We start from the raw sequence: 16,623 nt of genomic DNA, 5'->3' as shown, positions 1-16,623 counted from the left end.
GCCATATTATCGGACAGGTGTCGGCGTAATAATACGACTCATGTTCTCCAGATGCAACGTCAGCGCCACGTTAGTGCTGACATGGCTACCAACTTTTTTTTATTTTAAGGATTTTTTTTAATATATATATATATATATATTGAATGGGTGGCTCAGCCGCTCCCTTGGCCAAAATGGGGGTGGCTGGCCAGTTTTGGGGATGGTTCGCCAAATGGGGGTGGTTTCGGCCGAAACCACCCCTATTTTGGCCCTTGGAAGTGGCTCCTTTCAGTTTTTTTTTTTTAATTATTTTTTAAATCCTTAATTTTTTTTTTTTTTTTAAAAAAAAGCGTTAGCTATGTCAGTGCTGATATGTCGTTACCGTTGCATATAGGGGACAGGTGTTGCATTATTACACCGACACCTGTCCGATGACATGGTCAGACATTAGTTTTGGACAGAAAAATGAACGGAGGTACTATCTTTTTCTTTTCGCATAGAACAGGTACCACCTGTGAAACAAATGAAAGCACATGGAGCAAAAAATAAAGTTGTCAAACCACAGATATCAAAAAGATGTTTAACCCTTTTTTATTCTTCTTTGCCACTAAAAGTGTTAACTTTTTTTTTTTTTTTTTTTTTTTTGAGGGGCTACTAAAGTAGTGTCATTGTAACAAGGGACCCATCACATCAAACACAAGAAGAGATACAAAAAGTAAGATTTATATGTTCATGATTGTTAAGTTTTGTAGATTACCGTATTTGGTGTCAAAACTTTACATTATGTTTTGTGTAACAAGGGTAGCTCGTACTAAGGTTGGAGAAGATGAAAAAATTGCTAAAAGAAGACAAGTATATAGTTGGGCATCCGAAAAGGAAGAAGAAGAATCTGGACGGCATATTGCAAAGGCCATTCCATAAAGTGCCCGTTACTAGAGAAGTCTGAGCGGCTGAGCAAACAGGCTCTCTCGGGTTCATGGATGTCCGAACGGACAGAAGACATGTTCAAACAGAAGGAGTTTCAGAAACATCTCGTTGGCAGGGATATTCGGACGGCACTACGGACAATACAGATCTGGAAGAGGCAATCCCGAAAGGGACAGACCTAAGTTTGGACCAATGGGGTGATTTGTAATGCCTCAGTGAAATTAATTAACTGGTAATTAAATTCATAGTTCACATCTCAGTCCCATTCCATAGGGATTAAGACTTTGGATCTCATACTATCCGAAAAGAGCCTACAGCGGAAGACTTTTCACTTTCACACAAAGATAGCTACTAACTAAACCCACAATCTTTAAACAACCAGAACGATTCTAAAATATAATAACATAAATAACAACATCTGCAAATGTTATAGTCAAAGATCAATCATCAAAACATTACGGAAATATTACAATACAAAATCTAAAAGTCATACAAACATCAAGTTTCAAAGCCTAATCCTAAGAAGATAAATTAAACTAGACAAACAATCTCGATCAAAAGGTGGTGAGCATCTTCATCATCGTCCCACGTGCCTTCTAGCCACACAGAATCTAGCTATTGATTATAAATAATCCTAGCTATGACCTTCAAAAGAACATGTTGCCTCAAAAGATCCATTGTCTACTATATTATTTGTAAAACAACACATATTTTACTGGCGGAAAATATACAAGTGTAAATCCACGACTTATTTACTAAGAATACACATGAATTGATGTTATTTATCAGTAAACTCAGTTAGTTACAAATCACAAGCAATAATAAAGTAAGCTTCTCAATTCTAAAGATCATATGATGTGATTATGCAGTATAGATATAATACATGATAATCAAGAGAAACATGTCAAAGTTTGGCTCTATATGATCTATCCAAGCCCTTAACACCTTCTTATTAGGGTTGGTACTGTCCCGAGGGACCCGTAGTACAATATCGGTGCCTTGGATATTGCAGCATACCCTCATATCCTAGTAGCCGGACCGAGTCCGACCTTGGGTAGCCCATGCTACTAGCAAAGCTGTAATGGCGACCTATCCGTGCATAGTGCGCCCGTCACAAAACAATCATTGGATCCAAGGAAAAATATAAAAGTAAATCTCTTTGACCATAGGGCTAACCAATATAATGGAAAGCCCATGGCCGTTCTCCCACATGCACTGGTATACCATGTCATATAATGCAATTTATTATTCACAGTCTTTTACAAACACATATTTACAAACTCATCATTTTCGTCATCTTATTATTCACCATTCATTTTCACAAAATAGACTTCACATTAATTGAAAATGTATTTTGTGAGTTATAAACATGTAGGTTTGATACATAAAATAACCATGTTTTGCGAAAAAGTAATAAAAAGTATCCATGTGAGTTTTACTCAATTGAGTTGTGTGGTTCCTCCACAAAATCCTCATGAGGCTTCACAACCTCGAAATCCATGAAACGACCTTATGTTAATCCTAGACCTAAACAAAAATACCCTTAAATCTAAATAGGGGTCAAAATAGTCATTCTACCTTGCCATCAATCGTTAAGATATCATGTCGAAAGTTCGGCCACGAATGTTCGGCAACCCCTTCAAACGATAGAAGGTCTGGTAGAAACTCCCCTCTTATTTTCTTCAAAAAAGGTCTAAACTTTACCCACCCAAAATTTGTTTAAGGCTTCAATATCGAACCTAAAGCGGACTAAACCCCAAATAACACATCTATACACCGAAAAGTACGTAAAGGATTAATAACACACTAAACTAACGTTGACCTAAAAACCCACAAAAACAAACTCAAGCTACAAGGCTAAGAGCATCTTCAGCAATAGTAGTTAAAATAACTACTAAAAAACCACAACTCTTTGTTTTAGCTATTGCCTTTTCTATACCCGCTCCAACAAATTCTCTATTATCTCCTCTACTTGCTTTTAATATTATTTTTAATCTTTTTTTCTTATTTTCTTTTCTTTCTCTCACCTTTATTTTTTTTTTATTACTTCTAGCACCATCGAGAATCAACCATGGAATATGAACTTGGTCCACACCTTCGTACCATCTTCCAAGAGAGGCCAAGGCTTGGCTTCCCACCTCCACACTGCACCCTTCAACCATGCCAAATCACACTCCATCTATGTCATAACAACCTGTTCTTACGTCTTAATCAGTTCATTTCACTTGCAATGATCTTTTTTCCATGACCAAATCCACCATTCAGAGGAAGAGAAATAAGCCAGTGAAGAAGAAGCAAAAATGAATAAATATGTGGCTGACGAATTTGATTCTTGCGAAAGAATTTGTGGCTGACGAATTTGATTCTCAGGAACGAAGTTGTGGCTAACTTCAACGGAGAGCTCGTTATCGCTAGCATCAAAGAAATAGAGTTTCTCATAGAACCAAAATCAGGAATCTCGTCAGTGAGTTTGTTTCCCTTCTGATGATCTGTGAGCTGGAGATCGAGCTTTCCTTTGAAAACCTCAAGTTAGAGAAAAACAACGTCGTCATCTGGAGGAAGGAGTTTGGTGTGGACATTAAAAAGATAAGAAAATGCTTTTCCTCAATTCTTTATTCCTTCAAGTATGAACAGTGAATAGGCTCTTCAACCTATTCATTGTTCATACTAGAAGGAAAAATTATAATTTGCCTATTCTACTAGAGAGAGAGAGACAGAGACAGAGACAGAGAGAGAGAAAATAAAAGAAAAGAAAAAAAAAAAAAAAGGTTACTAATAGTCAATTTAGGCTATTATGAACGATTTGACTATTCTGCTAAAAATGCGCTAGCCACTGAATAATGTAAGACAACAAGACAGAGTAGGTAACAAATGACGTTAAGATGGGGTGTTTACCATGTACAAATATAGCCTTAACCCTTTCTTCACTACTCCTTCCTTTCTCTCACTCTAGTGCACTCTAGAGTTTCCAGAACAACGTAAATCGGCAAGCAAAAGAGGAGGGGTTAGGGTTTCTATTTACAAGCGTGGTAAAGTTGAGGACAAGGATGAGTCATCTGTTTTTTTGTTTTTCTCAAGTACTCTAGGCATCAAACGTTCAGTTGTATTTCCAAATGTTCCCTTTCAATGATGCGAAGGAAGCTTTCCATGTTCAAGGGCGATCATTTGAAGGAAACTTCAAACGTTAACTGAAGATTGTTTGAAGGAAACTTCAAACCTTTACTTAGGGTCAATAAGTATTAAAATTATAGTAATTTGCTCATTCATTGACTCTGTTAGTATTTTTGCCTTATTCTGTGTTTGGAAAAAATCACTTATGTGTAATGATGCGGTAAACAGGGATTCCACTTTCAGAGTGATGTCAGAAGAATTTCAAGTTCCCTGTCAGCCGTCCGGACGATGTGTCCTCCCGTCTGGACGCCCATCTATCTACTGATCCATCCGTCCGGACGACGTGTTTCTTCCGTCCGGACACCTACAACGTATCGAGAAGCTTCTGTGCCAACTTGCTCCGTCTGGACGTTTCAACAGCACGTCCGGACGCCTATCAGTTCTCGAACGGTTCACTGATTCTTTCCAAGTTCAAGAAAGGGAAGATCAATCAACCGTCCAGACGATGTGGTATCCCGTCCGGATGCGTATCTCCGTAAGGCAAGAATCGCAGTTCAAAATGAACCGCCCGGACATCTGACAGCTGTGGTTCGGACGCTGGTGCATCGTATATGGTAACTGCCGATTTGACTTCAACCGTCCGGACGTCTCCCTCTCATGGTCCGGACGCACGTGCATCAGATATGGAAATTGCGTGTTGAAGTTTAGCCGTCCGGACACTCCTGCCCCATGGTCAGGACGCGCGAAGCCTGTTATGGAAATTACTTGCAGCGGACGTGCGTCCGTCAGGACGATCGAGCCATCCCGTCCGGACGATGTTCTTATACAGGAAAGATTTCTCCGCGAAAATTTCGAAAAATTCTGTCGCACAGTTGTCCGTCCGGATGGCCATGGTTCACCGTCTGGACGGCTCCCAGGCAAATTTTGCCTGACGCTCATTCTGACCCCCAGCCTATAAATAGGGGTCCTTGGGCACTTAGAGCTGTAAGAATTCGGTGTGAATTCCATTAGAGCTCAGAGACGTGATATCTCCTCTGAAGCCGTTTTTCAAGTGTGCTGTGCTGTAAACCGAAGTCTATCTTAGAGGTCGGCTCTAAGGTAAGGAGTTCCATTGAAGACCCCTTCAGGTAGGTGAACCTGGTTGGGAAGCGTTCGTGTTGGGTTACATGTCAGAGATCAAGGTACGACCACTGCATCTGTACATGTGAGTGTTACTATCTTGTATCTAGCTTTGTCTTCTGAATAGTGGAATTCCTGGGTTTGGCTGCCCCGGAGTGGTTTTTCTCTTAACTGAGTTTCCACTTCGTCAACAAAAATCTCTGTGTCATTTACTTTCCGCTGTGCTTTAATTTTTGTTGACACTTATGCACACACTTTACTTTTAGAAGTCATTTCAATTTTTCAATTGGTATCAGAGCTTGGTACACTCTGAGAAGATTAAATTCTTGAGTGTTATATTTTCTTTGACTTCTATCATGTCTAAATTGAGTATGAACAATGTTGCTTCTATTTCGCATGATATGTATGTGCATAGAACCATGTTTACTAAGCCTGTCATATCTTATAATCATACTCATTCTGTCAGTAAGGATAAAGGGGCAAATCAATCTATACCTACGTGTCATCATTGTGGTATTAGTGGTCATATTCGCCCAAATTGTTTCCAAATTAGGTCTCAGCAACCTTGGAACAAAAGTCTTATCCCTAGAAAAGAAGAACCAGGTCTTGAAGAACAAGTAAGCATGTTAAGTAATCAGGTTAGTCTCATTAGTGAGAAGTTAGCATACCTCACCCCTACTAAGCAAAAGTTTTTCCTGGTTAGAAAACATAGGAAAACTTCCAAACAAGTCTGGGTCAAAAAGGAAGATAATCTGTGCTTAGTTTCTCATACTGCACTAAAAATTCTTGATACTTGTTTGTGGTATTTGGATAGTGGCTGTTCTAAACACATGACAAGTGATAAGACTCTGCTTAAAGAAGTTCAGATGGGCAAAGGAGGGCGAATCACCTATGGAGATGGGAGCCAATCCAGATTTATCGGTAAAGGGATCATCGACATCCCAGGCCTCGGAACATCTCAAGAAGCCTTGTATGTTGAAGGGCTCAAGGCGAATCTCCTCAGCATCAGCCAATTCTGTGATAATGACTTGGTGGTGCAATTCTCCAAGAATGAATGTAATATATTTGACATGGCTCATGGGAGGAGAAAGAACTGCTGACAATTGCTATGGCCTTGCTGGTTTGACTGCAGACCCTCAGATCTTCTGCAACAAAGCAACCATAGATGACAGTGAGCTATGGCACTAGAGGTTAGGGCATCTCAATTTCTCTGATATGTTGAAAATTGCAGGCAAAGATGTCGTTAAAGGCCTGCCCAAAATGGAGAAGACTGAAAAAGGAGTCTGTGGGGCTTGTCAGCTAGGGAAACAGACTCGAGCTGCTCATAAGAAGACCTCAGGTATTCGTACTTCCAGAAATCTAGAATTACTGCACATGGATCTCATGGGTCCCACTAGGACTGCTAGTCTAGGTGGGAAAAGATATATTCTGGTTGTTGTAGATGATTTCTCTCGATTTACTTGGGCCATTCCTATTCGAGAAAAATCTGATGCTTTTGATGTAGCTCAGCATTTGTTCAAGAAAATTCAGGTTGAGCAAAATTGCCAGATTATGAGAATCCGCAGTGATCATGGAAGAGAGTTCGAAAATTCCAAGTTTGAAGAATTCTGTCTCTCTTATGGAATCAAGCAGGAATTTTCCTCACCTATTACTCCTCAGCAGAATGGAGTTGTTGAAAGGAAGAACAGGGTAATTCAGGAGATGGCTCGTGTGATGATCCACTCAAAGAATCTTGCTCAACACTTCTGGGGAGAAGCTGTAAACACTGCCTGTCATATCATCAATAGGGTCTACCTTAGGCTTGAAACAAACAAGACTCCCTATGAAATTTGGCGAGGTAAGAAACCCACAGTGAAGTATTTTAAAACTTTTGGGAGTAAATGTTATATACTTCGTGACAGGGAAAATCTGGGGAAATTTGATACCAAGAGTGATGAAGGCATCTTCTTGGGATATTCCACAAACAGTCGGGCTTACTGGGTCTTCAACAAAAGAACAGAGACTATGATGGAATCAATAAATGTGATTGTTGATGATGAAGGAGTTCAGAGATCTATCAGTGGGGAAGAAAAACAGATTGATTCAGTTGATTCTTCAGCAGCTCCAACTGATATTATTAAGCCTTCTTCAAAAGAATCTCTAGATGAATCTTCTCCTACCACTTCGGGTTCCACTCCCATTACTTCCGAAGATGAGGATATTCCAGCTAATCCTCCTAGGCAATCACGAGTGAGGCATAATCATCCTCCTCAGCAGCTTCTTGGGAATTTAGATGAAGGGCGCAGATTGAGAAGTAGCGTCATTCAGCCTGCCAATGAAGTAGCTAATCAAGTCTCCTACAGCTGCTATCTTACTCAGACAGAACCCAAGAAAGTAGATGAAGCCCTATAGGATGAAGGATGGGTATCTACAATGCATGATGAGCTCCATCAGTTTACCAGGAATGATGTCTGGACCTTGGTTCCCCATCCTGCAGAACAAAATATCATAGGAACCAAGTGGATCTTCAAAAATAAAACTGATGAGCATGGTTCCGTGGTTAGAAAGAAGGCTCGTCTTGTTGCACAGGGATATACTCAGATAGAGGGAGTAGATTTTGATGAAACATTTGCCCCAGTCGCCAGGTTAGAATCCATTCGAATTCTTCTTTCTGCTGCATGTCACCTTGATTTCAAGCTATACCAGATGGATGTAAAGAGTGCATTTCTGAACGGTGTTCTGTAAGAATAAGTCTATGTAGAACAGCCGAAGGGTTTTCAAGATCCTCATCATCCCCATCATGTGTACAAGCTGAAGAAGGCTCTCTATGGGCTTAAACAGGCACCTCGAGCATGGTATGAGCGTCTCACTACTCATCTCTTAAGCAAAGGTTTTGCAAAAGGGCAAGCTGATCGAACCTTGTTCATCAGAAATCAAGGTACTCATAAACTGATTACTCAAATATATGTTGATGACATTATTTTTGGAGCTACTTTAGACTCTCTTTCACATGAGTTCTCTAAAGAAATGAAGCAGGAGTTTGAAATGAGCATGATTGGTGAGCTGAACTACTTTCTTGGCCTTCAAGTCAAGCAAACTGCTGAGGCATCTTCATCTCTCAATCTAAGTATGCCAAGGATCTAGTCAAACGGTTTGGATTGGATGGAAAGAGTCGTGCTCGCACACCTATGAGCACCAGTGTCAAGATTAGCAGTGATCTTGCTGGAAAATCAGTTGATCCATCCCTTTACATGAGCATGATAGGGAGCCTCCTGTATCTTACAGCCAGCCGACCAAACATTGCCTTCAATGTAGGAGTTTGTGCTCGCTTTCAAGCCAATCCTAAGGAATCTCACCTCACTGCAGTAAAGCGTATCATCAGGTATGTAAATGATACCCTTTCTTATGGCATTTGGTACTCTAGAGAAACAAATCTTGTTGTTGCAAGATACTCTGATGCAGATTGGGCTGGAAATGCTGATGATCGAAAGAGCACCTCAGGAGGATGTTTCTATGTGGGGAACAATCTTGTAGCTTGGATGAGCAAGAAACAAGCCTCCATATCTCTCTCCACTGCTGAGGCTGAGTATATTGCTGCGGGTAGTTGCTGTACCCAATTACTGTGGATGAAGACATTGCTAGGGGATTACGGATTCTCTCAAGATACTATGATTATCAATTGTGATAATACTAGTGCTATTAATATTTCTAAGAACCCCGTTCAGCATTCTCGGACCAAGCACATCGACATCAGGCATCACTCCTTACATGATCTTGTGGAATCCGAGGTAGTATCTCTCCTATTCATCCCCACTGAAAATCAATTGGCTGACATTCTTACCAAACCTCTAGATGGTAGCAGGTTTGAGTCTCTTCGGAAAGCCATTGGTGTGTGTGCCATGTTCTATACATGATGTTTCCATGCTAGGATGAACTCTTTGTCCTCTGATAGCATGATGTTGTATTAAAAAAAAAAAAAAAAAAAAAAGAAAAAAAAAAAAAAAGGGAGTTTTCGTAGCAGGTTAAGTCTTTCACAAGGTATGTCAGCTATTTCGTGTATTCTCTCTGTTTTACTAGTTTGTTGAGCATTGATATATTATGCTTACATGTGGGTGAGAGAATTAGTCTGACATGTGCAACAATTTTTCCTACTCATTGTTCTGTTTGATAGTAGCTTATATCATGTGATGACCTCATGCACTATCCTAGACTCCCCGAAGGTGCGTATTTTTCCTTCTCTGACTCGTTGCTCCAAGAAGTTTTGATAAGAGAAGAGATTTTTGCTTGGATGGCCAAAATTGACCTCAGGCTAGTTGAACCTAGCACTTATAAATTCTGGCACTCCCTACAGTTTACAGTATCATAAGTTACAAGCAGTAATTCATACAAGTTTTGTGCTTTAAAATGTTTAATCACTGCTTATGTGCTTAAATTTACCTTGCCCTCTATGAACAAGTAAAATTTTTTTTACCTTGTCCTTCATGGTACAAGTAAAACAAAATATGTGCTGTCACTTAGGGGGAGTGTATCAGATGAGGGTGACTAGGCCCTAGTAAGTTATAAGGTTTGACCTTTGGCCAATCTGTCTCTGATTTTATCTCTTGCCTAGAAAATCTGGTGGTTTCTTGTCGTTTTTGTAAAATGCAAACCTTATGGATACGAGTCTTCACACACACACGCTTTACATGAGTTGAGCAGGCTATCTTCATTTTTTTTGGCAGGGTAACTTTGTCTGTGTTATACTTGTCTATCACCTCCATGCTCTCATAATACTGACTTGCTCTATGACTAGTTTTTCATATAGAAATGCGTGTGTGTGCTACTTTCCATGTGAAGGCTCTAACTTTGCTGATTTCTCTCTCTTAAAGAAGGTTTCATCAGCATTTTTGTTCAGTCTTTGTTTTTGATAAATTGTTGAACTTATATTACCCTGTTTCCCAGGTCTTTCTGAGACCGTTAGGGGGAGTAATTTTTATTCAGATGGTTGTTTTATTACTCTGTTTACCCTTTGTCCCTTTGTGACAAAAAGGGGGAGTAATTTTTATTTTGGACCGAGAATGTGCTTCCAAACCGGTCAAGTGATTTTTGTCCCAGAATGGCCAAAGGGGGAGTTTGTTAGTATTTTGGCCTTATTCTGTGTTTGGACAAAATCACTTATGTGTAATGATGCGGTAAACAGGGATTCCACTTTCAGAGTGATGTCAGAAGAATTTCAAGTTCCCTGTTAGCTGTCTAGACGACGTGACATCCCGTCTGGACACCCATCTGTCTACTGATCCATCCATCCGGACGACGTGTTTCTTCCGTCTGGACACCTACAACGTATCGAGAAGCTTCTGTGCCAACTTGCTCCGTCTGGACGTTTCAGCAGCACGTCCGGACGCCTATCAGTTCTCGAACGGTTCACTGATTCTTTCCAAGTTCAAGAAAGGGAAGATCAATCAATCGTCCGGACGATGTGGTATCCAGTCTGGACGCGTATCTCCGTAAGGCAAGAATCACAATTCAAAATGAACCGCCAGGACATCTGACAGCTGTGGTCCAGACGCTAGTGCATCGTATATGGTAACTGTCGATTCGACTTCAACCGTCCGGACGTCTCCCTCTCATGGTCCGGACGCACGCGCATCAGATATGGAAATTGCGTGTTGAAGTTTAGCCGTCCGGACACTCCTGCCCCATGGTCCGGACGCGCGAAGCCTGTTATGGAAATTACTTGCAGCGGACGTGCGTCCGTCCGGACGATCGAGCCATCTCGTCCGGACGATGTTCTTATACAGGAAAGATTTCTCCGCGAAAATTTTAGAAAATCCTGTCGCACAGTTGTCCGTCCGGACAGCCATGGTTCACCATCCGGACGGCTCCCAAGCAAATTTTTCCTGACACTCATTCTGACCCCCAGCCTATAAATAGGGGTCCTTGGGCACTTAGAGCTGCAAGAATTCGGTGTGAATTCCATTAGAGCTCAGAGATGTGATATCTACTCTGAAGTCGTTTTTCAAGTGTTGTGCTGTAAACCGAAGTCTATCTTAGAGGTCGGCTCTAAGGTAAGGAGTTCCATTGAAGACCCCTTCAGGTAGGTGAACCTGGTTGGGAAGCGTTCGTGTTGGGTTACACATCAGAGATCAAGGTACGACCACTGCATCGGTACATGTGAGTGTTACTATCTTGTATCTAGCTTTGTCTTCTGAATAGTGGAATTCCTGGGTTTGGCTGCCCCGGAGTGGTTTTTCTCTTAACAGAGTTTCCATTTCGTCAACAAAAATCTCTGTGTCATTTACTTTCCGCTGTGCTTTAATTTTTGTTGACACTTATGCACACACTTTACTTTTAGAAGTCATTTCAATTTTTCAGACTCATCACGAGCTTAACAACAATTATGCAAACCTTTGCATAAAAAGAACATGTAAAATTTCTTTTTGTATCTTTGATGATGTGTAAGAGGCATTATTGAGAGATTAAGCTGTCACCTCGGCAACCTTTTCATTGAATCAAACCACCAAATCCAATATTTCAAGAAAATTTTCATGATTGGTTGAACCCATACTTTCATCCGTACCTCTAAAAGCATCACCTTGAAATGCAAGCACCCAAACAACATCTGTGATGACCCTTTTTGTTTGTTTTTTTTTTTTTTTTTTTTTGTACAAACACATATAATGGATCATCAAAGTGGCATGACTATTTGTCACTCAACCAACTCATAGCACAAGTCCCATAACCTGTACCTGACATATTAGAGTAATAATAACTATGCGGTAGAATACCAAACTAAACAGCGGAAATCAACTCAATAAACATAAACTGTTAATTACACAAAAGAGCCATTATTACATCTATCTATTTAAAGCTTAGACATAAAGTTATTTACACAACAAAAGAATGGTTATCAAACTATGTGTCACAAGTGACACTAGCCATATACAAAAATACATCAAAAGGGACCATCCAAGTCCAACATATCTACAACTCGAGCGACGAGCTTTAGTCGTAGTATCCCAAGTAGTTTGTCACTAGGTCGTCGTCAGCATCTACGGTACCGGCAGCCAAAGCATCAATGTCTACACGATAGTGGTGTTAACCACGTCCACATAGGTGAAAATGTAAGTTCACCACCTCAGCAGTATAATACTCACTAAGTTTTTCGCAATGAGCCAATCCTTTTTTTCATACCATACGTTTACAATAACAGCTACTTTTGACATGATGCCTTTCTTTTTAAGACGCTTTGTAGTTGATAGGGTAAACACTGGTATACATAAACTGGAAAGTCTACTACAATATACACACTTACATATATAGCATTTGACCCAGTTATACTCGTATACAAGCATTCCACAACTTTGGGACACACAAGCATACGTCCATCTCTAAGTATAAGTCAAAGACCTCAAAGCTTGGTTATGCAAGCATACATATATCCCACAACTTTGAAGGACGTAAGTATACAAGCACATCCAATCCTGAAAGTCAACGACATCATATTCCGATCATGCAAGAATACATAAATCCCACAACTTTGGAGGACATAAGTATACTAGCACGTCAAGACATAAAATCAACTATATGAAAACAATTGATATCATAACCTAGTCATATAAGCATACATATCTCCCACTACTTTGGAGGACATAAGCATACAAGCACATCCAACTTAAACATCACTTAAATCATATCCAATCTAGTCGATAGAAATATACATATGCTCTTTCCCATTATGACACATATGCATATTAATACGTCTAGCTCAAATCTCAGAAAACATCTCCAAATCTCATGTAGTGCAATGCAATCATAATAGGGGACTAACTTTGGCCCATATTATCCATTACGGAGACAAACTTCGGCTCCTTCTCATTCATTATGGAGACAACTTTGGCTCCTTTCTCTTTTACAATTACATGGAAACAACTTTGGCTCCTCATTGGAGGCAACTTTGGCTCCATATTCTTCATATATATAAATACTCATGCTTCATGCTTTCATGCTTTCTTAATCATATGGCATCATGTTCTTTTCACATTTTCTCAACACATCATGATATTTCAATTTTTCATAAAACTCATAAGATCATACTTCAAACCATCACTTCATAAACATGTCATCAAATTCTATAAAACATTCTCAAATCTCAACTCAACATACTTTAAATCTTATCAAAGCATAAATCATCATCAAAGCATTTCATAATATAATTGAACATATTGAAAACATCAACAAGCAATGATAATCATTAAAATCACATTGGCTCAACATTTATCAAACATAGCGTTTCATTTGCTTAGATCAAAGTAGGTTCTACTCACTTTGGCTGTAAGGTTCATGGCTTAATGGAGAATCCTCTACTAAAACCTTGCTAAGTACCGTTGCATTTCCAAATTGCACAATACATTAGCATTTTCTAACTCTAGATTCACACTTAGCTCTTAAATTGCTCAAGAGCTAGATCCATGGAAAACCCATAGAATCTCTAGGGTTCCAATTAACATTTCAACAACAACAAACACTAACCCATAAGGTAATCTTAGGGTTAGACACTTAAAATTATACTTTAAACAAAATCCCAAGAACTAGGGTCTTGAAAAACTTACCAAAATTCAACCAAACACAACCCGGAGTTTGGAAAATGTTTAGGAAGCTCCAAAATATGCAAAACCTAAAGAATAACAACGATTAAACTCAAATACTTCAAGATTCAACCCAAAATCTCAAAAGACAAGGGTTTACGAAATTACCTCAAACTAATCAGTCAAAAGGTAGATCTCTTCACATAGATCACATTCCCGGTATTAGATTTGAGTTATGGGGCTTAGATCTTTAAGAAAATAGGTTTACAGTGAAAACGCCAGAGAGAAAATGAGTGAGGGGCGAGTTTGTGCAGAAAATGAGCCAAAAAGACCCATTTTAAGTTTTATCCCATGCAGTGTCCAGACACAGTAAGTGGCTGTCCGGACACGCGTGATAAAGCCAACTTACTGCCATGTGTGTCCGAACACAGCAACCAGAATGTCCATTTGGACATTCAGCTTCTCTCGTCTGGATTCCGTTCTTCGCTTGTTTTGACATGACTTCCTAAGACTTAATTTTACAAATTTTCAAAGCATTTTCAAGGTCTTTTCTTGCCATTTTGCTAAGTCCATTTATTTATTCCATCCAATTAATATTTTAAACATCTAATTAAAGTCTTGAACATTACAACATCAATGGAGGCCTTCAACTGCAGCCAATTGTTTGCAATTTGTTTAGAAAGTGAAATTTGTAAATACTGTTTCTATGTATTGAGATTGGTTCATCAAGTCCTCAGATTATCTTTCAGCAATTCTATGTAGTGAATTAGGATATTTTCCTATATGATTGAGAAATGCACAATTTTTTCTATTCTTAACTTTCTTCCAATTCTTGAACCCATCAACAGTGAATGCGTTGTGTCGACTATCGAGTTTGCAGATGGCTTACTAAAGAGAAAACATGGTGGAAAAAAGGCTGCATTTTTATTAGGCAAATATTCAAGCCATGAAGGAAATCGCTTGAACCACGAAGGTTGAAAGATACGAAAATGACTTATTGGTCCAATAAGTCAAATTTATTAATGTAAGCTCATTGGAGCATGATTCTGGATTGCGTCCACTGATATGGGATTATATAGTTAATAAATTTGACGAGCTTACATTAAAGTTCGTCCGTACAAACCTACTCTTAAAGTAGAACTTTAATGTAGGTTTGTAGGTTGGACCAAACCTACAAATTTATTAACTATATAAATTCTACTTTGAGAGTAGGTTTGTATGGACGAACTTTAATGTAAGCTCGTCAAATTTATTAACTATATAATCCCATATCAGTGGACACAATCCATAATCATGCTCCAATGAGCTAGTATCAATTTCATTGCGTTAACTTTTTGAGATTTTGTATGAGTATTTTTAAAAATTAGAATATCAGAGCTTGGCAATGATGCATCACCGGTATTGACTTCTGAACTTTGTACATTTTTTCTTTTGAAAAAGTCAACTATTGTAGTTGGCTTTTTAGTCATCTACAAATAAATTAACATGGTCACATCAAAGTCTTTAGGTAAAAAAGAAGAAAATAGATGCAATTTAAGTTGGTTAACAGTGGACAGACTCACATGATGAGAAGTAAAATATAATAGCTTTCATATAATTACTACAAGTTCAACAAATTAATAATACACTGCTAAATTCAATATAAATAATCAACTATATAGCAACTCAATATGTTAAAATAAATATCATGCCAAGATAAAACTATACATAATTGATTAATATGATAAGATATTAAGATTGAACACAATGCTTATTGCTTAGGAAGTCTTGTAATATCTTAGAGTTTAAATTAGAGTTTAAAAACAAATTAGATTAATTAAGTGAGTAATTAGGTAAAAAGTGGAAAAGAACACTTAGAAAATGGTCCAATTAGGAGTTTATGAGATGTGTGTCCGGACAGACTAGTCAATAGGTCCCGTGTTCCCTCTGTGTCCAGACAGGTTGCAGATGGGTTGGTCAGTAAGTCTCAGGTTCAACTCATGTCTGGACGTGACCTCGGGGTGTCTGGACAGTTTGGACAGAAAGTTCACTCCTTCTACGTGTTCGAACAAGACATTTTGCTATCTGGACAGTGCGACCCAAGAGTTGAGAGGCGCATTTCACGGCTTATTAACTTGTCTGAACAAGCCTGTGTAGAAAATGGCTAAACACATTTTCATCTCATTTCTCTCAAATTTCTCCCCTTTCTTCCGAGTTCTCTCCTCTCTCCCTCCTAGGGCTTATGCTTAAACCATAAATTCTAGCATTTTGAAGCTTCCAAACTCAAATCTAACACCAGAAACATGATCCTTCGTGTAAAACCATTGTTTTCACCAATTGGTTTGAGGTAAATCTGAAAACCCTAACTTTTCTTCTATTTGTTGTTGATTTTTGGGAGTTTGAGGTTAACTTCCAAATTTCTCTAGGTGTTTTGTTTTTTAAAGTGTCCTAGACGATTGCTAAGCATCGGGTTCATCTTTGGTAAGTAATCAAGGTAAGACCCAAACCTTAGATTTTGGTTAAATGTAGTAAATTGATGATTTTGGTGTTTAACCCTAACATTTTCTTATGGGTTAGTGTTATTAGTTGTTGGATTGTCAAATGGAACCCTAGAAATTCTATAGGCTTCCATGCGCTATGGCTTTTGAGGCAAATCAAGAACCTAGGTGGAATTTAGAGTTAGAAATGTTTTGGGTTAGTTGTGATGTGTTATTGCACTGTGTAATACTATGGTACATTGCAAGGCTTTCGTTGGAAATTTCTTCATAAGATCTAAGTCAAGCAGCCTAGGTGAGTATTCAACTCACTGAGAAAAGATACTATGATTTCGTGGTTTTATGTTAATATGAAAATGTTATAAATGTTTAAATTCGAGCCGATGATATTTTGTGGTGATATATGATTTATGAATACTTTCGATACTTTAAATTATGTTGAGAAACGATTTTGATGATGATTTATG

This window comes from Alnus glutinosa, chromosome 3 (assembly GCF_958979055.1).
Source record: "Alnus glutinosa chromosome 3, dhAlnGlut1.1, whole genome shotgun sequence".
In the NCBI taxonomy this organism is placed as follows: Eukaryota; Viridiplantae; Streptophyta; class Magnoliopsida; order Fagales; family Betulaceae; genus Alnus; species Alnus glutinosa.
Note: the sequence above shows the minus strand (reverse complement) of the source record.